This window comes from Heterocephalus glaber, unplaced genomic scaffold (assembly GCF_053883595.1).
Source record: "Heterocephalus glaber isolate CG9 unplaced genomic scaffold, H.glaber_assembly_v1.0 deba00000546, whole genome shotgun sequence".
NCBI classification, from domain to species: domain Eukaryota; kingdom Metazoa; phylum Chordata; class Mammalia; order Rodentia; family Bathyergidae; genus Heterocephalus; species Heterocephalus glaber.
The window spans coordinates 32,289,350-32,312,970 of NW_028258147.1; positions in this window are offsets into that span (position 1 = coordinate 32,289,350).

The window sequence follows — 23,621 nt, forward strand, 5'->3', positions numbered from 1 at the left end:
GGCCACCAAAAATATATTGAAAGACAACAAGTAAATTTGGTGTGTATGGTATTCCACACATAAACATTCAGAAGAAAAAGTTTCTTTAAAGTTGAAAGATTTGCTGCTGTACAAGTGAATAGTGCATGAGTCACTATTCAATACTTTGAAAATGAGTTGAAAATGCAAAACTAGCAACTAGGGAAAAAGCCTACAATGCTTATATTAATTTTAAAGTCAGAAAGGAATAAAAACTTAAAAACTGAAAGTTTCAAAGTTGGGTTTTCCAAAGAAAAAAATATTGAGAAGTGAGAGAGAAGGTTAAGGAGAAGACTTGGGAAATATATAAACTATTATAGAAGGAAACAAAAATAGGATAAGCAAAGAAAACTTCAATTTTTACAGGGTGAGGTAAGCCAAGGAAAGGGAGTATGTCAAGAGTGCTCTGAGAGGCCAACGGGAGAGGGAAGTATGGCAGATTCTGGAAAATGTTCAATCTTTGCAAAGAATTAATTAAGAAGAGACAGATGAGATATTCCAGTCTTTTAAAAAATTTTGTGGTTAAAGGGATGAAAAGTTACATGTTAGTTTAAGTTTGTAGTAGAATCGATTAAAAGTTTGTTCTTTTTTTAAGGTTAAAGTAAAACTGATAGCAAATTTGTACTGAGAAGACAGTGATTCCTGGAGAAAAGAGATATAACATGGTAAAAACATGACTAAATGATAGACATTTTGGAGGGTGAAAAAACTAATGAAATTAAAGTAATTGAAAAAGATAAGGTATAGAAAAAAGGGAGGACACCACAACTTGTGAGGTGATACATTACTTAATGGTTGAAAATATATCAGCTGTGAAGACCTAAGAGTGCTATGCTGAGAAGTTTATTCAAACTGGATGAGATAATGTTTGTAGGCATTGTTGGAAAAGAAAGATAAGAGAGGAACAGATCACGTGCAGTTATTCCCTCCCAAAATAGCCATATATTAGACAGAAAGGAGGGGTTGTCAAAATAGCTTTTCAGATTTCCTTTCGCAAAGTGAGTAACGCTAAGTTTTGCCCAAATGATTGTTGTTCTTCTTATATTTCAATAAGTTTAACCCTAGGAAAGGAAATAGATCTAATATATCATGTCAACTCCAATTGATTAGGAAACCTGCGGTGCTACTGGAAAGAATTATGAAGTTCATTCTAGCTCAGCAGGGTAGTGCTCTGAGATTGGTTAACAATGTCTACTTTGGGCCAAGCATAAAAGGTTGATATATTTGCTAACTCTCAAACCATAACTATAAGTTATGAAGTCCAATTTTCTTTCTAGAAAGGCTGGAAGCAAGGCAGCATTTAGATATCTATCACAGGTTTATTTGAAAGTAGACAAAAGTCACCTTACTTTAATATTACCTAACTGAAAGATTTGGGTTTTGGAACTTGGGTTTTGAAACAGCACAATCAGGCTCCACTCATTTCCCTAAGGTGGTTTTAGGTTTTATATTTATTCTTTCTTGGTTCAGAATTTCTTTGGATCAGCTTATAAATGCATTTGAACTTTATATTCAAAGAAGTATACACCTAAATCTGCACCATGATCCCAAACCGGTTTGTTGATATTCTTTACAGCGGAACGAAATATTCTATTCTAGACTAAAAAGTTTTCAGAATATACTCTCTTTAATGGGATGAAATGGGAGAGGATAATGGGGATGTGGAAAGTGGCAGTGTCCCTGTAGAGACAGTCTCTGCAGATGAGGCAAAGTAGGTGGCACTGCCATGAGAACACCGTCCACAGCCTTCATCCCCTCCAAGGATACAAATACCAGCCAAGAACCAAGGAAGAAGACAGGGTATGCTGTAAGACAGCTGGGCTCTGCCTTTGTTTTACCTCAATGTACACTGGAGATAGAAATAAGCTCTAAGAAGAATATATTTTATTAAAAATATACATGTTGGACTGGGCATTTAGCTCAGTGGTTCTGGTGCCTGCCTCGCAAGCTCAAGGTCCGGAGTTCAATCCCCAGTACCAAAAAAAAAAAAAATACATGTTGATATATTTGAGATTATAATTAACTTTTTGATTAATGTTGTTAAAACTGATTTCTATATTTAATAGTCACAGTCTTGTTTTCTGCACTGTTATAAAATTCCTCTGTTATTATGCAATGCTTTGTTCATGTGAAGCTGTTTTTAAAGGAAACACAGGTCTGTCTTGATAAATATCACAAAATGACCAGATGTTTCCTACTGTCTAAGCCAAACTAGTCAACAGTATGATCACACTTTCACTGCCATAGTCATGAACTGCATACCACCCACCGCCTCTTCTTCAATGCAGAGTCCAGTGCTTTCACAAACCACAAAATGTGTGATCTAGTTATAAATAAAGCAAAAGAGAACAAAAGTGAGGAAGATTATTCTAAGACTGTTTGCCTTTCTTATTGAAAAATAGAAGTAGTCATTTTTGAATTCTTGAAAAAGGAATAAACTTCCTTCCTAATATCATAGAACACATCCATAGAGGATAGAATTTGCATTTGTTTCTCTTCTGAAAAATGAGAACTCATTTAAAAGATTAAACAGAAGAAAATGGACTTGATTAAGAATAATTCTCAAGAAAAGATAGTCACTTGGTCAGTTTCTTAGTGGAATAACCGAAAAGTGATGGATGTGCCCTTCCCTGGTCTACATTCTAGCCTCAGCCATCTTGATAGGGGTGAGGTGGGGAAAGAAGACATAGTAAATAGTGTTGTAATATTGGAAGGTACTGAGGCATAAGGGTTTTTTATTTATCAACTAGCAAATCCCTGCATAGTATGTGCAACAGGAAACATTTTAACACGGTAGATTCAGTTTGTGTGGTGTGGAATCATGAAGTCAAAGTAAGTAGTTCGTACTTACCTAAGGAGATGAAATAAGGACAGGGAGGGTTTCTCTGGGGTGGGGAGTGTATTATTGGAAGGGTGGTAAGATTTCTTCTGGAGAGGGGTAAAACAAGAAGCTAAGGAACAGGGCCATGGTTTGTCAGTGTATCTGAGTCTGGAAACAGCTGCTGCCAAAGGAAGGATAGTTCCACAAGCCAGAGGCAGGGAGAGAAGCTTGATTTTGCAGAGAAGGAAAGGGCTTTGCACAGAAACCATTTCCAGTGACACACGGAGTCTCAGTGCATAAGAATTTATTCACTGAGAGAGTAGTGAAAATTGAAACAGATTTCAAAGAAAGGTTATTTAGTAAGGAATGAAGGCAGGAAATTGATACAGGCAATGTTCTAAGAAGAATGGAATTGAATAAAAACATAAAAGGCATTGTACTCACAATAGCAAGGGAAAGTTTCTCCTTTCGTTTTATTATTATACTTACATAGATACGGGTAGATTGTGCAAATCATATTTTAGTCAGAGAAAAGGATACTGATTAATAATTGAGGATAAGGGATAGAAAATCTAAGAGTTCTTGAAATCATAACTTGTAGTCTTAGGCCCCAGGAGATTCAGGGATACAAGCACTCAAGAAGACAGGCTTAGCAAAAAAAAAAAAAAAAAAAAAAAAAAGGGAAATTCTTGCTTCTTTATCAGAAAATAGAAAGACCAAGAAGGAGGAAAGATGAACATTTGACACATTCTCAGGAAAGAAAGAAGCAAAGTAGTAGGGTGCACATCTCAAATTTTTCTCCTAAGTAGAAGCACAGGATATTTACCAGCAAGATAAGAGGCTGAAGCAAGGCTGGACCCTCAAAGGGAAGGGAGAAAAATGGCAAGTGATGGAGCGGAACACTCCAGTAAGAATTAAAGGACCTCAGGGTACAGGATAGATCAATCAAGTTTTCTCCACATGTAGACAACTTCCTGAAAGCAAGTGAGACTCAAGACAGTGATACCAAGGATGGTCATCTCCCTTGGTAGAATTCATAGGAGAGGCTATGAATTCTATATTCATCTTCATCACTTTCTTACTACACTCCTTTATATGAAACTGAGTGACTAGTACCAGAAAAACATACTGCCTTTTGCCTGAGTAAACAAATTAAGTTACCAGCTGGGGAATAGTGATGGGAGGCTAAGGAGGATCCCAGGTTCAAAGCAAGCCTGAGCAACTTAGCAAGACCCTGTCTCAAAAAAAAAAAAATTAAAAAGGCTGAGGATGTAGTTCAAGAAAACTTGGGTTCATTCTCCAGGATCAAACAGTAAACTATTTTATGGGCTTACTTTACTCAGGAAAGACCCATTCCTGAACTCTCTCTTAGATCAATTATATGACACTGATGTGACCTAAAGAAGTCTTCTTACATTAATCATTGGTGGACAGATATGATCATAAGGGAAAAATAATCCAATTTGCATACTCTTATTTAAAGAGCCTTCTGGGAGAGGAGAGAGTCTTGGTCTCCATAATTTAAACCTAAGAAAATGTATTAGGTTAGAGCAAAATTGACTGTAAGAAAAGATTCCAAAGGCCCCAAAGACAATTACATTAGAAGGGCAAGGTCTATTCTAGGCTGGTGACTTGGGCTTCACTGTTTGATAGCTGGGCCAGAATTCATCTCAGGAGCATCTATACTGGCCCCAAGTTGCACTTTGGTAAATAGCTGAAACACAGTAAATAGCTGAAACACAGTAAGTAGTTGAAACACAGTAAATAGTTGAAACACAGTAAATAGTTGGTAAATAGTTGAAACACAGTAAATAGTTGGTAAATAGTTGAAACACATGACTCTATGTGTAAATCAAGGGAAGGAGTCATAAATTTCAAACTTAAGCCTAAAAATGGAATGAATGTTATTCATTCCAACAAGCATATCACTGAAAGATGGAAAGCCTGTGATTGAATTGTTCAGAAGGAACAGAAAATGTGACTTGATTAGGCATTCTATTTCCCTAACTTCTGGCATTGGGAACTCAACTGAACTCTTTTTTTGGACTACATAAGAGCCTAACATTCTTAAAAGTTTGAGGTGAATAAGTGTCAAGTGAGAAATACAACTGTCCCTCAGCATCTGAGGGGGATTGGGTTTAGGGTCCTGGCAGATAGCAAAACCCGTGGATTCTCAAGTCCCTTATATAAAATGATGCAGGGTTTGCCTGTAACTTAGGAACACCCTCCATAGACTTCAGATCTTCAGGTTACTTGTCATACTATGATATAAGTGAGGCGTGTGTAGTCAATGCACTCTATAACATGTTTGGGGAATAATGGCAAGGAAAAAAACTGTTCATGCAATCATTATAGGTCTAACCACATATTTGATTCTTGATTGGTTGAATCCATAAAAGAAAACCCAATACTCTACGTAGTATTAATGATACAGGAAATTTAATAATTTATTGGGGAAAAACGGGAAATGTCATACTGCTACTTGGAACCAGTGAAGAACTTCATTCCAGTTATATGCTGTTAACTACTCAGGTGCCTTCTCCACTGGGCTCTGAGAACCAAGAAATGTGTTCACTTAATAACCCTAGTACTATTAGAACTTAAAGGTAGCCAGTCTATATTCACTACATTTTGACTGACAGAATGAAGGAGGGAAGGGAGGTGGAGGGGGCATGGAAAGGTTAGGTAGGAGAGGCATTCGGCCACCTCTGTGTAGGAACTGGTGCAAAATATAAGCAAAATAGTTTCTTGTGCTGACTATAAGGAAAGGAAGCTGGTAATAGAGTTGAACAAATCTTTGTGGGCTGGGGAGAGCATCCTGGGGGCAAAATGCTGTGACTCAAAATCAATTTGGGAGCAAAGACCAATAGTCAGAAACAAGTTGGTACCAGGGATTTGCTCTTGAGGAAGAGATAATACCCAAGGGAGAATTCCACTCCAGTAAGCAACCCCCAGTGAAGGCTGGGTCAGGATAAACCAGGAGAGTAGTAAGTTAGAGGTAAAATGTAAAAGTATGGGCTAATGCATTATTTTTGATTATGAGGCAAAGATTTAATTACAGATGTATCTACCAATATTGTGTTTGTAAACACTTTATTTCATATGTATTTCTTAAGAAGATATAGGTAGAGCCTTGGAAGAGGTGGGGGGGGGGAGGAAGGAAGGAAGGAAGGAAGGAAGGAAGGAAGAAACTGTGTGCTGTATAATGATAGCAAGTGTTGCATGCAGAAGGGAGAAAAGGCACAAGATTTTGCATAAGGAAAGAGCTGTCTTTACATAAATTTCTTAAACAATTTAGATGAAAAGAAAGGCAATGAAATCGAGTGCCTGAGCTAAGAAAAACAAAGCAAGTTAAATTGGTTGCTTTACAGTGGATCTTTTCTGTAATTGGGAGGTGAAGCAAAGGCTGGAAGAGGGAAATGCTGGGCCAGAACCAGACAGCACAGCTTGGAGAAACGAGTGTTGAAAGACTGCAATGGATAGAGCCACCTGAGCCTCAGTGTCAGGTTGTTTTCTCTTTTATCTGGGAAACTGCTCTTCACTCAAATCATGACTGATGTTTGTGATGCCTGAAATGTCTTTGGAGAAAATTTTGGGAGAAATGGAAAAAACACAACAGAAAAGAGCAGCAAGCGGTAAGATGTGCAAGGTGTGCATGAACTGGAGGGGTAATCTGAGTAGAATTCAAAACCAGAGGCAGCCTGGGAAAGTCAGTCCCAGGCATCTTAAAGGACAATCAGATATCATCAGACACTGGGGCAGTACCAGCACGGTGTTAAAATGGCTGCCTGCCTGGTGCACACAGTAGAGGCAAAGAAAATCAGAGTGTGGGGGAAAAAATTGAGTGAAGTAGAGAGACTAGAGATGCAGTGGTGGACAAACATTAGGATTTATTTAAGGGAGAGAGGAAGATGGAGACTTAGAGAATTCACAAGTTTGGAATATCAAACACAGAATAATTTAAAGATAAGCCAGAATTGGCAGAGGGAAAGAGGAAGGGAAGATAAAGGAAGTTAAGTGATGAAAGCAGCATAAAAATCAAATGATAATAATTAGCATTTCAATATTTAAGTTTATAACTTAAATATCATATTATCATAAAGCAAGATAGGTTTGTCATCGTATTCTACATTCTGCCCAAGGAACTGTTTCCTCTGAAAGAAGGTCAGGGTCCAGGTGTGTGGTACCTTTGACCTTCCAGCTCAGAAGACTAAATTTTTTTAAAGTCCTGGTTTAAATAAACCATCCGGGAGCACCAAGGGTCAGGCCCTTGACAATTGTCAGACTTAGACTGAGAAAAGAAAGAGCGTGAAGTGCATCATTAATCAGCCTGGAGAGGCCTGTGGGGCTGAGGCCAGGCGGTGACCTCCCACCCTTCTTACTCTCTGGTATTCCCACAATCCCTTGCCACACAATCTCCTATTTTCCTTAGGTCCTACCCTTCCTCCCACAATTTCATAGATCCTATCATGGACCTTCAGGAAGTGCAGGACAGAGTGGCTTTGGGGAATTAAAAACATTCAGAAGGATACTGAACTCCATTAACCAGGGAAATCAGATTTTAAAATACACAAAAAAAGAGAAAACCTCATAAATATTAAATAGCTAAAAGAGAAAAAAAGAGATTGGAATACTTTGTAAGTGATACTGAAAGTGTGTATATTAACATACACAACACAAATAATTTTCAACAGTTGAAGACAAGTATGTTCCCAAGAGTCCACTCAACACCAAAATATTATCTGTATCCCACAGACCTTCAGATTCCCCTTTCAGTCAAGCCACATACCCAGGAACAGCTACAATCTTTAGTTCTAACACCAGCCACCATTAGTGCCTCATTAAAAATTCAGTGATTTTGTTCAAAATTTTAATAATCTCTGACTTCATAATAAAAACTATTAATATTCCAAATTGGAAATATACCTATGAAAATGTTCAGGGTTTTCTTTAACAGTTTAAGTAGCACAGTGTACCGGACTAGTGAGAAGTGGAGGAGAAATTCTAAGGACAAAGTGCCAGAAGGGCCATTATCTTAGACCTCAAAGCTGGCAGGGGGCAGAGGGGTAGACTCGAGCCTCTGGGTACTGTGTTGATGCCACTGAGATGAAGGAGGTTGCATCTCAGAAGAAAGAAGGACTAAAGCAGGCAGCATGAACTTCAAATGTCAATACCTGAAGGCAATGAAGTGTCAGTCACAATATGCCTGCAGGGAGACACTCGGTCCATGAAGGAAAATTCCTGGAAGAAGCAGCAACCTCTTTAATTGTGATAATAGAAAAAGCTCACGGAAAGAAATGGTTGAGAAGATCAGCCAGTCTGGTTACTGTGGAGCCGAAGACAACAAGGCCCAGTGGAATGCATACAGGCTATGAGTGCCACACCACTGTCCACACTAAGGGCCCAAATCTATCTCACTTATATGGGAAAGATACAGACAATCCCCTTCCTAAGAGAAAAGGACTTAACCATTTTTGTCTTACTGACACTTCTGAAGTGAAAAAACACCAGATTGTCTTATGGGTAGGGAGGGATGCACAGGAACACAGCATGTTAAATTACATTTCAGTAGTGAGGGGGCACACCTGTAACCCCAGCACTCAGGATGCAAGCAGGAGGATTGCTGCAAATTTGAGGCCAGCCTGGGTTCAAGGCCAGCCGGGACTATAGAGTGAGACCAAAAAACCAAAACAAAACAAATTATATTTCAGTAGTTCTCTGACTCCCCAAACTCACTTACGTATACTCATTGGGTAGGGTAAAGACTCTTAGTTAAGGAGAATATGTATTTGATTTGAAAAAATCATATGCTAAAAGGAAATATTTATTTAAACAGAGTACAAATGCAGTACCACGTGATGGGGAAATAGCTTCATTTTAAGCTAGTTCTAACACGGTATCTGACCTAGAGGAATAACTTAACCCTGGGGCTTAATTTCCTCATTTCCAGGATGAAACTAAGTCAGGTGGTACAATTCTTATTCTACCTACATCTCAGGGTCAAGTGAAATAAGTGACTATGCATAAAAATATCAAAATATCAAACAAATGAAAGTCATGCTTTACCTATTACTTTTTGGCTTATTCATCCCCCAAAATCTAGCTTTTCTAGAATATAAAGGAAACAGAGAGCAAGGAAACATATTTGTCCATCCCACTAGTGACTAAATATGTGAATCTCCTTATCTATAATCAAGGCTAGAAAAGAGAAAATAAGTGCTTTATGTCAAAGGAAAGTTTTCTTGTAGAATATTTAAGTAACATAAATTACTATGTATGTGGTCAGAATAGTTATTCAATTTCAGATTTAAATAAATTATACTGATTGAAACTATAATATGCTTTAAAAAATGTTTTTCTTAATCCCATGTTTTGGAAATCCTTACCCTAAGTATCTAAGGTGGAACAAAAGAAAATTTTGATGTAGCGATGTGTAGTATATAGCAGTAAAAACCTCAGAAAAAGCATTATAGCAAAAATCTAAGCAAAACCCAACCAGATATCCTACTTACCAATAATTTTGGTTTAACTTAGTTGTTTGGAAGTAGAAGAGGTTGAGATTTGTCTAATCAGGTTGGGTAATAATTTGCACAATTGAGATGAGAGATGAAAATGAGGGAGAGTGAAGGAGAAAAGCAGGAAAAAAGAGCAGAAGAGAGAGCAGAAAAAGATCAAATGAAGAGGCAGAAAAGTAAGATGTCAATGGGAAAAGTCCAGAAGACATGGGATTCTAGGCCTATACCCTGTACCTTTTATTCTTATTTATTAGTTCAACCTCTCTTTACTAAGGCTTAGCTAAGGACATACTAAGGGAAGCACAAAAAACGTATGTAATATCATTCTTGTTATGTACACATATACCAAATACCTTGGTGGTTTCAAGTGAAAGAATTTAATCTATTCTTCTTTAGGAAGTAAAATGTTTAACATTCAAGGAAAAATATTGATCAGTGAGAAGAATAACAATTCAAGTTGAATCCAAACCCCTGGCTTTGAAATGTACTGCTATTTAAAATCTCTTCCCTGGAGGAATTTACCTCAGCTCTCCGAGTCTCAGTTTTGTCACTATAAGAAGGGGATAATCCTGGTACATATTTCATGGGTACTTGTGAGGATAAAATAAGATAATGTGTACAAAGTCCTTAGCACTGTCTCAGATACACTCAACAAATGTTGGCAAGCAGCAGAAAGTAGCACAAGAGTAGAAAAAAGTCTCTCAATATAGAAACTACTACCTAATATTCTCAGTGTTGATTTGCCACTAATTTGCTGCACCAACTGTATAAAGGTCCTTCTTTCATGGCTGGCACCTCTGACTTAGAAGTTAGAAGGTGTATACGCCACAAGACTGAACTCACTTCTGATTCCAAAGACCAGTTCATCATTCCCCAAGACCACTGCCAAGAATCAGGAATTTACTAGGACTCACAGAACCCACTGAAAACATTTATACTTGAACTTTCAGTTAACAAATTTAAAGAATATGAATTAAATGTAGCCAGGGGAAGAGATGTATAGGGTGATGTTCAAGAAAAGTTTGAGCCTAGAGCTTCCAATTGCCTTCTTCAAGTGGAAGCAGACAGAACTGCTGAACAACATGGACAAAATACATGGAGTATGGTTAAGCTTTGGTATCCAAAGTCTTCACTGAAACTCCAAGGTCCACTGGCCTCAGTTTTCAGCCACTCTGGAGATAAAGTCACATATTGGATTTTCTGGAATGCCCCACATCTGTCAGTCCTCCAGGTAGATAAAGATTCATAGACAGGACACTGAAAAGGCTGAGAGAAAACTTCCTGGGGGAACAGACAAAGGCCAGACCTCTCCTTGGTCGAGCTTGAAATCATTACTGTACACTCTCAAAGACTCAGAAAAGACTTAAAGCTCCAATTCTCCTATCTAATAGGCTTCAAACTTTTTTTGTTGAGAACCTATGTAAAGAAATACATTTTACATATTGACTAATTCACACACACACACACACACACACACACTTTCCCTAAGACAAATACCTTTTTACTCTATGAATATTTGCTGATATTTTAGTTTATTTGATTTTATTTGATTCAAAATATTGCTCACATTTCACTAAATCAACTGCTAATGTATCCTAACATGTAATTTGAAAAGCACTGACCTAGAGGAGGGGTCAGTGCACATGGCTATGGGCCAAACAATCCAGCTGCTGCATGTTTTTTTTTTTTTTCAGTGGGACAGAGCCTTATTCATTGGTTTACATATTTTATTGTCTGTGGCTTCTTTTATACTGAGGTAGCCACTACAGAGATGGTAGGTTTGCAAAGGCTGAAATATTTACTATCTGGTCCTTCACAGAAAAATTTTGGCAAAACCTGATCTACTGTACTATTATGATTCATGACAAGAGGATACCTTCATAATATTACAGTGCATCCATTTCGATATATAACAAATGTGTAGTCTTATACACATTTTAAATTTATATAAATACATGATAATCTTACACATTTTAGATTCCAGACTCTGAGGTAACATTTTTTTCCCTCATTAAGTTTATTGGTACGTTTTAGGTATAAAATACAGTTGCATTCATCATTGGGATCTTGTACCATTACATGAGTCTCTTGGTTCTTATTTTTTTTCCCCTTCCTTTGCCCTCCCTTCACCCCCTCCACCCTTCCCTATTTGCAAAGACCTTGTTTCCATTTTTTTCCTCTTCTTATATTTTTTCCTTTCCCTTTTTTCCCTTCCCCTACCCCTCCCAATTCCCCTGCTCTTTTAGACCTTTTCTCCCTGTTACACAATATCAGTTATACATTTTTAAAATTACAATATTAAGATCTAGGAGACATTATCACAGATTTTACAGAATTTAAAAGGATATAGAAAGCATATTACAAAAATATTTTTGGAAATAAATTTGACAACTTCTAAGAAGTTCCTTGGAAGACAAATTAATGAAACTAACTCTGGAGGAAATATAAAATTTGAATAGCACCTATTAAAGAAAGTATATTCCTAGCTTGAAAACCTATCTATATGACAACAACAGGCTCATATACATTTTAACTGATAAGTTATATCAAACATTTAAAGCAGAAAAAAGAAGGAACACTTCTCTCATTTTAGGAAATCAACATTGTGCTAATCCTAAAATTGCATAAAGATAATAGAAGAAAAAATATGAACATAGAAATTTGTTTAACAAAACAAACTATTAGAAGTCAGATCTGGCAGGATGTAGAAAGTGGTTTTGTTATAGGGATGGCAGTGTTGGTTCAGCATTGGAAGATCCACCCCCAAAAGTCGTCACTTTAACAGAGGAAAGGCAAAAGCCATATGATCCTGTCACTAGTTGGAGAAAAAGTATTGGACTAAATTCTACAGCTGTTCATGGTAAAAGCTCTCAGGAGACTAGAAGTAGAACAGAAACTTCTCAACAGATTAAAGGCATGTACTCCATACTTGCAGCGAGAATGCCTTATATGAATGGAGAAGATACAATGCTTTCTCCTTAAGGTGGGGAACAAGGGTAGATATGCTTACTCTTTATCTGTCCATTAAATTTTGAGACCTAGTCCCCACCAAAATAGTCTGGCAATAAAATGACACAACTAGGATAGGATTGGCACAGCAGAAGCAAAATCTTTATATGTAGATGAAATGATCATCTACAGAGAAAATACTAAGAAATCTCTAAGAGCCCCTAGAACTTGTACTTGAATTTAACAGGATTAGAAAACACAAGGTATATATAAAAATTCAGGTCTGTGTATACTTGCTATAAATGAAGAATTGGATATTGAAATTTAAAAGTTATGCAGGAGTACAAAGGACCTAGAAAAGTTAAAAACAAAAACAGTGCTGGAAGACGTTTAGCACCCAATTTTAAGACTTCTAAAGCTACAGTAATCAAGGCAGTGTTGGTGTAAGGAAAGACATATAGATCATTTGAATAAAACAGAGAATCTAGAAATAGAACCACACATATATGGTCCACAGAGTTTTGAAAGATTATTTAACCTTAGCATTTTATAGAATACAAATTCAATTCAAGAGCCAAGGAAGAGATAGTGTTTTCAGGAAATGGCACTAGAACACCTGGTATCCATATATAAAAAATTAACCTCAACCCTTTATTTCCATACATGAAAATAACTTGAAGGGATCTATGAACCTAAATAAGAAAGCCTAAAAGTATAAAACTTTAAGAAGAAATTATAAGGGAAAATATTTATGAATCCAGGGTAGGCAAGAACTACCTAGGATACGAAAAACATGATGTGTAAAAGAAAAAAATTGATAAATGAGATTCCATCAAAATTTAGAATTTTAAATGACATCATTAAAATGAAAAGTAGGGCTGGGGATTTAGCTCAGTGATTCCTCCGCCTGCCTCGCAAGCACAAGGACCTGAGTTTGATCCCTGGTACCAAAAAAAAAAAAAAGAAAAGTAGTCCTTAAACAGACCATATTTACAATGCATATAACCTATGAGCAGAATATATAAAGAATTCTTAGAACTCATTAACAGACAACCCAATTAAAATGTAGACATAAGAAGATGATAAATAGCCAGTATAGCACAAGGAATGGTGTGCAACTCTAGAATACAAAAAATACTAATCAGTACAATAGTAAGATTGAATTATACACTCATTAGGGAGATGAAGTTAAAAGTTTTAAAAGCCTTGTCATGACTTTTTCTTTTTGTTGGATTCTCCCCCTTTGCATTTAATTTGTCACATCCAATGGATTCATTCTGCTGGGTTTCCTGGGGATGTGATCCTCATTGTCTTTTCCTAGGGTATTGTCTAAAATTTTTTGGAGTGCCGGTTTGGTATTCATGAAGTTCCTGAGGTGCTCTTTATCATGAAAGTATCTTATTTCTCTATCAATTTTGAAAGATAGTTTTACAGGGTACATCAATCTGGGTTGGAGGCTGTTTTCCTTTAGGGCTTGAAATATATCACTCCAAGCTCTTCTTGCCTTGAGGGTTTGCATTGAGAAGTCAGTCTGCTGTGATTCTGATGGGCTTTCCTTTGTACGTGATTTGTTTCTTTTCTCTCACTGCTTGTAGAATTTTGTTCTTCTGTTGGATTTCTGGAATCCTAACTATTATATGCCTATGTGTAGATTCTTTTTGATTAAGGCTATTTGGAGTCCTATATGCCTCACTTATCTGTATGTCAAGTTCTTTTCCCCTCCTTGGGAAGTTTTCTGCCATCACTTCTGTGAACAGTTTTTTTATGTCATCTGCACTCTCTCCTGTTTCTTCATTGAGCCCAATCAGTCTTACGTTATTCTTCTTTGCATCATCTAGCAGCTGCTGGATTGATTTCTCGTGTTCCCTTACAATTTTAAAGCAATTTTTCTTTTCCTGGTCACTAATCGCAATCTTATCTTCTATATGTGAAATTCTATCCTCACATTGGTTCATTCTGCTGTGCAGACTTTTGAAGGAGCTTTTAATCTCTTGGAAATCTGTATCTGTTTTATGGATTCCATTTGTTTCCTATGTTGGGATTCCATCACATTCCTCAGATCCTCTATTTTTTTATCTGTGTCCTCTCTAGTTTATTAATCATGTCTTGCACCATGCGCAAAATCTTTGCTGTTATCTGAGTAATTATTTCTGATTTCATTTTTCCCAGATCCTCTTTTGTTTGCCAGTTCAGAGAGTCCAGGTGGTTGAGTATCAGATTTTTCCATCTCGTTTCCCTTTGGGGTTGCTGTAGGTGATCTGGAAGTCTGTTTTTGAGGCTTGTTTATGTGTTTTCTCATTTCCACAGTGTCGGGGGGTGCTTCTCATGTCCACGCAGCTCACCTTCTCTGCCCTAGGAGCTTGGGATGGCAGCGGGGGAGCTTCCTTCAGGGTTCTGGGACCAGTTGAGCTTCTCTGCCCTAGGAGCCTGGGATGGCCATGGCGAGCTTCCTTCTGGGTGCTGGGACCGGCTCAGCTTCAACAGAGAGTTTTTCAAAAGTGCTTAGAAATCTACATTTTGTAGAGGTTTCAGTCCATAATTGGCTGGCTCCAAGGCAGGGTGAATGGCAGACAGGCATCACAGAGGAGAAACAACACGGCACACACAAGGGAGCAAAAGCAACAAGGCGAGGTAACATTTTTTAAAGGAGCTCTGTAGTACTGTTTTGGAAAATGTCCTTCTAAAAAGGAGAAAGGAATCTCATATTTCCAGGGTCAGCCACAAAATCAACAGAAGGACCTAAAGCTGTGTAAAGCTTTAGGCTCACGATTTGTGTGTCTTCAAATTTGACTGTTACTCATTCATCAAAAGTATTAGCAAAGTCCTTTCCTTTCATATAACTTGTAACTTTCAACTATAGCAAAATATGAGGAATTATGTGGCATAATAAAAGAAATCAGGAGAAATATTGGTTAGGATTAAGGAGAAATATTTCAGCCTCAGTAAGAGAAATTCATTGTACCAACAGGGGAAAACAAAAGCTTCCAATACAGAAATATTGGAAGAATAAGAGCTGCTCTAAAGTTCAAATCCAGACAGAGTAGTCAGAAGACTAGAAATTGGAGTTGGGTATAGATAAATAGCAAACTCACATTCTCTGGGAATCTCTCTCATCCCTGTCATCTTTGGTTGAATATGAGCAAAAGACTAGGAAGCAATGGAAGCTACCCCAAAGGCTGAGCTAGGCAAAGGGAGAAGGGCACAGTATATACATTTTGGCAATACTGGCAGGACTGGCTTAGCCTTTACCCTCATTGTGACCAGACTTGGGAATAGAAGTGTAAGCTTGGAAATCTACCAAGTTTGTCTGTATTGAAAATAAGTTCTTCTGTGTGAAGAGGGGGCAACACTGCAGGAGTTCTTTCTACTCTATCACATATGAAAGAGACACCCAGAAGTCCTCTGCTTCCTAGAAATGGATATGTCTATTAATTGGGTTCACAAAATTTTAAGAGGTAGCTCATTTCCTCCTAAGTGTAATTAGGCTTAGCCATCCCAGAGGTGAAGGTTTGCCATGTAATCATGTTGATCCTTCTCTCACAGAACCTTTCAAATCCTCTCCCTCACCTGTTTGAATTACATAATGACTGTGTGTCCTGACCACCGCCATGTTTTCCCTTTAACATCAAATCTTCTGACTTACCCTAATGGAGCTTCTAGTCCTACATGTTCCTATGTCATTTTGATTGACTTCCATGGCCTAAGATTGAGATCAAGACCCTTACCCAATGAGGTAGGTGAATTGCAAAAAGACCCTCATTTTCTATGATTCTTTGTGTCCCTGTCTCTTGTTATATGACCTTATGTTTACACTCTCAAGAGGAGGCATCTTTTTTGTTGCTCTTGAATATGGGTTGGACTAGTGTCATCTTTGACAGCAGAGTGCAATGGGCATGATAATGTGCCAATTATTAAACTAAACTTTAAGATACCCTTTACCCTTCCAATCTCCTTTGCTTAGAAGCCCGCCATCCCATGTGAACAAACCTAGGAAAGCCCAATGAAGGACAAAACACATTTAACCTAGTCACCCATTTTGTTCCAGCAGCATCCAGCCAACACCCAGGCAAACAGCCAGACCTCAGCTGATCCACTAGCTGACTGCAGATGAGTAAAAGCAGTCAAAATTCAGAGTCAGGTCCAGATAAACTGACAAGGAGACTGGTAGTAATGAATGAATTGTTTAAAATCACTGAACTCAAGGTAGTCTGTTACAGACAGTAACTGAAAATAGTATTTCAGACTTTTTTTAAAAAACCAAAGACAATTTACTCAATTCTTCTAACAAATTTGATAAATGACTACTTGGTCTGCCAAGCTACACTCACTAAATTAAATTTCTTCCTCTTAGATTTAATACTTTACAAATTATTCCCTTTCACTTAAGCTATTGTCTCTTTTTCCATGAAATGTTACCAGAAGAAAGGGAGAAAATGTTCTATTCTTACTCAACCATTCATTTAGTGTTCTTTCTTCTCTTGAACACTTAGCCCACAATTAAATTTGTTTAATTAACTACACTTTTAAAATGTCACATCTTTTTATTTCAAATATCTGTTCCTAGAACACAGGAAAGATGTTGGCTGAACTTCTCTATTAAGTGTCACATTTACAGGTCTTTGATTCATTTGTTAAATCAAATTGAAATGAATGGGTTTTTTTGTTGTTGTTAGTGGGACTTGAACTCAGGACCTTGTGTTTGTGAGGCAGGTGTGGTGCCACTGAGTTAAATCCCCAGCCCAGAAATGAATAGTTTCTAAGAGTCTACACCCTATCCCAAACTGAAAGATAAATATATATATATATATATATATATATATATACACACACATATACATACACACACACACACACACACACACATATATAAACAAAAAACTCAAAAAAGAGAAAAGGCAAGTGTGGATATTGACAATTAAGAACCATACCTTCCTCAGTGGGATGTCCCTCACTGACATGTAACTTCAGTTTTAAAAAAGAAACATTTAGCCACAGTGCACTTGGAACTATTTCAAGTAATCAGTGGACTATATCGATATCAGGGTTATCAGACTATGTTTTTAAATTATTTAATATAAGTTTAAGCATTTCTCTTCTCTTAGATTGAGACACATATAGGTTTCATACCATTTCAAAACATTCAATAAAGCAAGACTGACTCCATTTTGAAACTCATAAATGATAAAGCAAGACTGACTCCATATGAAACTTTAAGTAAATACACTAATTCTGTGGAATATATACTTTCATATATATTTACTCTGATTACTTCCACACAGAATTTCAAGCTGCTTACTGATAGCGATGAGTGCCAACTTGTCAGTATTTAGGTTTCTGTTCCCAGCCTAGGGAGTCAGGCTCAGTAATTGCCAAGCTGAGCCTATGATGTAGGTCATTCATCTGGATCAGTCTGTCTGTAAGAAAAGGGAGAGAATTGACAAGGTGGAGTCCAGGGCTACCTTGATTAAAGAAAACCAAGTTTTATGGAGAATTAATTTAACCACTTCTTAGAAAAGATTCTTTGGTACCTGTAAACAGTTCCCTAGAGCTGACAGCCTATCCCTTAATAATTTTCCTGTTTTTAAGAAAGTCCTTACAGAGTCTGAAATTTTTTAGACAGTCTACCATCACTCATAGCTTCCATCAGGTAACTTCTTGTGTTAAACTGAAAGATTGTATTATTCAACAAATGAGCAAAAGTGTTTGATGCATAATTAGACTTCATCACTGTCACAATAATTTAGAGTTGTGATTTTTTATTGAAAGCAAAATTCACCCAGTTGGCACAGGTTAAAATTAATATAATTATCATAGGCTGTGATTACAGAAAAACCAATGAACTAATCAACAAAAATAACTAAAATAAACTACTATAAAACATCAAATACAAAGGCTAAACTTTTCTAAGGCTATAGTAACTAGCTATCACTGTTGCCAAAAATAACTTCTGTAAATCAGTTAACAGTTCTTTTCACTTCTTATGTGCATTGACTTCTACAAGAGATGCAGAAGTGCATAATATTTAAGGCACAGTTTTGCCAGTTACCATAGCAATATGCAAATTATTTAGCTTATCACATAAGGTAGATATGAAAATTAAATTATATAATCTATGTAAAAAGCTCACTCCTGCTCTGAGAAAATATTAAGCACTTCATATGTATAAGCTGTCATCATTATTAAAACATTCAAAAACCATTTTTCTATTTATCCTACCTTATATAAATAAGGTAAATTGCATTTATACCTGATTGATTATAATTGTTATAAATTTACTGACATTAAGGACTTTGTATAATTCACCAGTGCCGTTAGGCATAGAATGAGACCTAGCATAGCATCAGCACCATACATGTTTGTTGTTGAACCATAAATGCATGTGTACTCCCCTCCCCCATGGTTACTTGGATTAGTCACTTTGCAGGAGATTGGACCTCCACAACTTGAACTGCTCTGCTATGCTTTTAGCTTGTTCTGCCTTGAAACTTGTAAGCTGAGAACAGTCTGTAATATTTGCTCCAAATTTTACCTTTCATCTTTTGTTCTGCATTTCACTCTGCAGGTACAAGCCTTTTTGTTGGTAGTGGTATATTTTTTTGTTCTGAGAGCTTATTTTAGCCATTCTGCAAAAGAAGGAATGCTAGCAAAATATTCTCTTAATTTTCCTTCACCTAAGAATGTCTTCATTTCCTCTCCTTTCCTGAAGGATAATTTCACTAGTAGAAGCTTCAATGTCAACAGTTCTTTTCTTTTAGCTTTTAAAAATATCACCTCTTCTTCTGGCCCCCATGGTTTTTGAGGGGCACCCACTTAATTCAAAACTTTTTTCCTTTTTACATAATGTAGCTTTTACCCCTGGCTCTTAAAAAGTTTTTCCTTGGGTCTTTATTTAAGATGTTAAGTTATAGTGTATTTAGATGTGAATTTCCTTTGGTATATCCTACTTTTGCTCAGGTCCTGAATCTGTAAGTTTGTGTATTTTGCCAAATTTTAAATTTTCATCCATCATTTTCCTCTCTACTTTTTCAATCCCATGTGTTTATCCTTTCTTCTAGCTACAAATTTCGATCATTTATTATTGTCCTACACATTCTTGTGGATTGACTTAGTTCTCTTGTATTTGTATGTGTGTTAGATTGCAAACTCAGTACATTCTGCAGACCTATATTCAAGCCCACCAATTCTATCATTTGTTAGCAAAACTACTGCTGAGAACATCAAGTGAGATTTACTTTCTAAGTTTCAATTGCTATGTTTTTAGTTCTATAATTTCTACTAAATACTTTCATATAGCTTCTCTTACTTTTCTGGGATTTTCTTTTTTTGTTTCAAGTGGGTTTATCATTGATTTTTGAAGCATTGTTATAATGATGGCTTTAAAATTCATATCAAATGATTCCAATATCTAACTCCTGTTGCTATTGGCATCCATTGGTTATCTTTTCTTACTCAGATTGTGCATGGTTTTTTTTTTCTGGTTTTTGTTATAATAAATTTTTAAAAATTTTGTCATGGATATTTTAGCTATTAGGTAAGGAGCGGGTTGATCCTATTTAAGCTTTCTGTTTTAGCAGGGAGTCATCCTGTCTGTGCTTTGTACATGGGTTTTGATCTACTTTTGACAGCTTTGGTTCCAATGGCAGCTTGACTTTTCAAGCCTTGCAGTGCTGTTCTGGTCTGCTTTGTTCCACGGGTGTTGCTAAGGCTCCTGCTCACTTCCTCCTGATGTGATCCAAGGACAGGAGAGCTGTTTGCCCTCAGATGCCTGAGAAACAATTATTTTAATTTCAATGTAGTCAAAGAGAACAAAGTTCTATCTTATCTCAGTGTATTTGTGTGACAATTTACCAATAGGTTATATTCTTCTCCATATGTTCTTGAAAAGCTTTCTTTACATTTTTCTCTTAACATTTTTGATTTTAGATACTACCAAGTTGCTTTTTAAATCATGATTTTAAAGATTCATTTCATCAATTTAAAATAAGTTATTGATGAAATTTTGTATCAATTTTTACCATACAATTTAACATAGTACTAGAAGATCTAGTCACTGAAATAAGACAAGAAAACACATTAGAAAGAAAAAAAAACTGTCTATATTTGCAGATGACTGTCAACATACCCCAAGGCATCTACAGAATCTCTCTCAGAACTAAAGTGATTTTACTAAAGTTGCAAGATATACTAATAAAGTTGCATTTCTAGAACAAAAATCAAATAGAAAGTAAAACAGCCATATCATTTGCCATTGTTCCAAAGAAAATTAATTACTTAAGTATAAATATAGTGAAATGTACACAAGATAAATATGATGGGAATTATAAAATACTGATGAATGAAGTCAAAGATCAAAATATTTGAAAATACACAGCATATTCATACTGGCGAACTCAATTTGGTAAAGATGTCATATGTTCTGAATGATGTTTTTAATCAATATCTTTAAAAATTTGAAAAAGTATAGTGTGAAGTGGTCGCTATTCTTCAGAGCTTACTATGCAGCTGTAGAAGGGAAAGCAATGTGGAACTAACACATAGACACATAAATGAACAGAAGTGAACACTCAGAAATAGATCTACACAAATATACCCAACTAATTTTTGATAAAAGAGTAAAAGCTATTTAATGCTGGACTGATAGCTTTTTGAATAAATTGTGCTGGAGCAATTAGATATTCATTGGCAGATAGATACATAGAAGAAAGAAAAGAAAGAAAGAAAGAAAGAAAGAAAGAAAGAAAGAAAGAAAGAAAGAAAGAAAGAAAGGAAGGAGAAAGATTTATCCAAAAATGATACTGGGTCTTATATTAAATTTTGCTCTAAATGACACAATAGGGCTTATATTCAAGGGATGTCCTATTTTTTTTTCAGGTAAAACAATCTACATTTATTCATGTAACAAAAACTATTATTCATATAATATTGTGTAATACTACATAGGTATTTACACATACTGTAAACTACTTAATTATAATATATATTATCATTTATTTTAAGTATTAATGTCAACAATATTATTTATATTCATTAAATATTAATATTATTTTATGATGCAATACATCCATTCTGTGTTGCAATGGATGTTCTAAATGCATCCATCTGGCTGACAGTTTTAACTGGGGCTTACTTTTTGTGGTAGGGCTTATATTATGAGCATCCTGAAAATCATGCTAGGGCTTATTTTCCAGTTAGGTCTTATTTTCAGGGAAATATGGTAGACAGGACCTCTAGTTAAACATCACACCTCACATTACAATTACCTCAAAATGGACAGTGGATTTAGTATACAAAACATAAACTATAAAACTTTTAGAAGAAACATAGAAGGAAGTTTTGGGAACTAAGAGTTGGCAAGTAGTTCTTTAGACTTGATAAGAAATGTATGATCCATAATAGGAAAAATTGGTAAATTAGATCAAGTTCATAGAATTTAAGTCTCAATGCACAAAATGTGGCAACTATTTTAATCAAATACCACATGATCACACAATTTTATACTTGTAAGAAATTGAAAACATAATTTAAATTCTACTGTGTTGATTTTATAATACTTTTATAATATATGTATGTGGATGCCATGTTTTATCCTACTACAAGTTATTAAGCTTTTCACATAATAACTTAAATACTTAAAAACCATGAGAGCTTTTATTTTGCTCTATTTTTGCTGGTTACAATAGTGAAACAGTAAGAAAATAGCAAATTTAGATTTAGTAAAAACACCTACAAAATTAGGGATTCACTAGGGAAAAATGGGAAGTTGGTTAATTAATTTGTAATATAATTAAGACATGAAAAAGGAGATCAACCTGGGGTTCTGGATGAATAGATAGCCGAATGTAGGTAATAGAAAGCCAGAATGTAGCCTGGTAAGCATAGCTCTCAAGAAGGTAGCGGTAACTCTGCTTCCTTGGCCCATGAGGATGAAAGCAGGTGACTTGATCTGCTTTACCAGTGAGGGCAATAGATGTTTGCTTTCTTATCCAAAAAAAAGAAAACTTGATGTCTGTAAAAAAGTGAAACAGCTCATTAAAGTAAAACTTATAAGCACCAGGATACTAAAATCCCATGCTGTATTAAATGTTAAAGAACTAGTAGTAGCAACACAGGCCAAATAAGAATTGTTTTACGGTGCTTGGAAGAAACATGCCTTTATTACCGATAACCATTAACATTACCCCTAGGCTCTCAGTAACCCTAACTGATGTCAGACTTGGAAAATGGCAGAAATGGAAGGAAATAGCCTTTACTTTAGGATTTGCGTAAACTATGTTTTTACCAGCCTGGCTATCTTGTTCTTTTCCAGGTGGGGAAACAAAATGAATAATCAGACTAAGGAGGCTGATATACTTTGGGAAGATGATATAGGTACAAGGGCCTCTCTGGCTTGAAAAGGAAGGTGCATTTACATGTCTAAACAGGAGAAAGATCCACTTGAGGAGAAATGTGGGTTTCTGGTGCCACATTTAGAATCATAGGACAAACTGGTAACTAACTTGCTTAGTTACCAATTTGAGACAGAGCTAACCTGAAAGGTTTTCATTTTCTTTTGACCCAAACCTGGAGCAATTTCCAACTAAAAGACAGGAAAAAGAGAAAAATTGCTTAGAAGGGAAGAAAGGTCCATGTCTTGTGGGTGTCCTGAAGCAGGCATTGTACCCGGTATGTTGTGCTCTGCTGCTAAACGTAAAGCCACAGAGGCTAAGGTCACAATGCAAAGTGCAGCTATGTCCTGGTAAAGGGTATTTCCAACACACACCACCAGTGAAGGACAATCGGTCAGAATATGGGGAAAATTCCTAGAAATCAGTAAGAAAAGGGGCAAATTAATTTTTAAAATGGGACAAGACTCATGGTTTCCTTCAGAGGAGAAGAAAATGAGGAATGGCTGGCCTGGACCTGATGGGAAAGGCTGGGTGGAAAGGCTGGTTGGAGTGGATGGCAAGATCCAAGTATCTGCATCAGTGTCACAGAACTGGAGCAGAACCACACCCACCTAGAGTGCACAGGGACAACACGGTTCTGTGTGGGCAAAAGTACTTGCCTGAAAGCTGGGCTGGGCAACTGCTGCAGCGAGGGAGGAAGGGTGCGCTTCTCAACTCCCAGGCAGGCCTTTCCTAAGGCCACTGCAGCAGGAACACTGTGACAGGATCTAAATGATGACACACTGGGGAAATGATCGCATAGACACGGCACGGCCCAATTCCTGACTCAGGCAATCTGACTCCTGTCAATGCCATAAGCAATTCTGCCCGCTCTTTTCCCAATAGTGAGGGTTAGCACAAACACATTCCCCAAGTCAGAACTTAGCACTGTAA